Here is a 1884-nt window from a genome sequence, read left to right as displayed (position 1 = left end):
CCTACACTATTACTGCCTTATTAACATAGCAAAGACAGCCCATTCCCAAATGGGATTATAACTGCAGGTGTAGGGGTCAAGATTGCAACACATATTTTTTTGGGACACAATTCAGTCCATAACAAGCTATTAGAATGGAGGTTTCTGGGAACCATCTGCACAATTTTCCACTTCACCAGGATGTATGTCTTCCCTAAATACACAAAATCGTGTTTTGTATCATGTTATCTGAAACTTGGGGAGTGGGGGAGAGAAAATGCATTTCTTGTTTTAAAAAATATCAGTAAAATATTCCCCATAGTATTCAAAAAGTAGAAACAACCCAAATGTTCCTCCACAGAAGACTGATTGTGTAATTGTGGTATAGCAATACAATGAAATGCTGTGCAACAGTTAAGATGAATGAAGCACTGATACCGATATATTCAACACAGCTGAAAGTCAGAAGTGCTGTGAGCAAAAGAAAGCAGACACCAAAGCTATCTCCTAAAAGACTTCACTTACATGAAGTTCAAGAACACACAAGACTAATTTGTGGTGCCAGAAATCAGTATAGTGGTTACATGTGGGTGGGGGGCAGGAAAGGGTATCTTCCTGAATGAAGGAAGTTTTGGGACATGGAATGTATGTTGTTGTTAGCTTGCCACCAATTTGGGTCTGACTCATGACGACTCCATGGACAACAGAACAAAACATTGCCCATCTTTATGACAGTTGGGATGCTCAAACCCATTACTGTGACCATTGTGTATTTTTAGTGTCCTCCAACCTGGGGGGTTCATCTTCCAACAGTATATTGGGCAACATTCTGCTGTGATCCCTAGGGTTTTCGTTGGTTAATTTTCAGAAGTAGATCACCAGGCCTTCTTTCCTGGTCTTAGTCTGGAAACTGTGTGGCTCTGCTGATGTTGGAAATACTGGTGGCATAGCATCCAGCATCACAGCAACACACAAGCCACCACAGTATGACCAACTGACAGACAGAAGGTGGTTGTGGGTAAAATATCTATGGGAAAAGTCACCAGACTGCATGCTTAAGGTTTGTCCATGTCCATGCTTGTACATTATACATCAATTAAAAAGCAAGAAAACAAAACAAAAAAAAAAAACCCAAGAACACATTTCTCCATTTCCTTCTTTGCTGCCTCTCCCCAGCTGCGCTTTTCTCTCCTCTCTGTGCACCTTTCATGCCTGGTTCACTTTGACAGCACGCTTAATGTGCATGAGCCTCTGGAAGTTTGGCTGTTGTGAACATTAAATAAGGATCCTTGGTGATGTCACAGTTAAGCACTCTGTTGCTAATTGACAGGCTTGCAGTTCAAAGTTACCTAGGTTCTCTGTGAGAGAAAAGACCTGATAATCTACTCCTGTAAAGATAACAGCCTAGAAAACCCTATGGGCAAGTTCTGCTGTCACATGGGGTTCCTATGAGTTGCCATTGACTCAATAACACACAAAAAATATTTAATTAAAATGATGCAAATTTACAACTGCAGAAATTGTCAGATGACAAAAGAGCACCCAGGGTGAAGAATGGAATTTATCTTTATCACCAAATACAAAACCATCTCACGGGAGGATCTTATGAATTTCAGACTGCTGCTGTCTAACCATGGTTGCCTGTTCAAGGAAACTTGTTGTTGTTGTTGTTAAGTGCTGTTGAGTCGTTTCCGACTCATAGCGACCTCATGCACAGCAGAACAAAACACTGCCAGATCCCGCGCCAGCCCCACAATCCCTGCTATACTTGAGCCCATCATCACAGCCACCATATCAATCCATCTCCTTGAAGGCCTCCTCCTCTTTCGTCGACCCTCCACCCTACCAAGCATGACATCCTTCTCCAGGGAATAGTCCCTTCTCACAACATGACCAAAATAGGTG

This window comes from Orycteropus afer, unplaced genomic scaffold (genome assembly GCF_000298275.1).
Source record: "Orycteropus afer afer isolate SDZICR_OR568_19922 unplaced genomic scaffold, OryAfe1.0 scaffold00794, whole genome shotgun sequence".
NCBI classification, from domain to species: Eukaryota; Metazoa; Chordata; class Mammalia; order Tubulidentata; family Orycteropodidae; genus Orycteropus; species Orycteropus afer.
Note: the sequence above shows the minus strand (reverse complement) of the source record.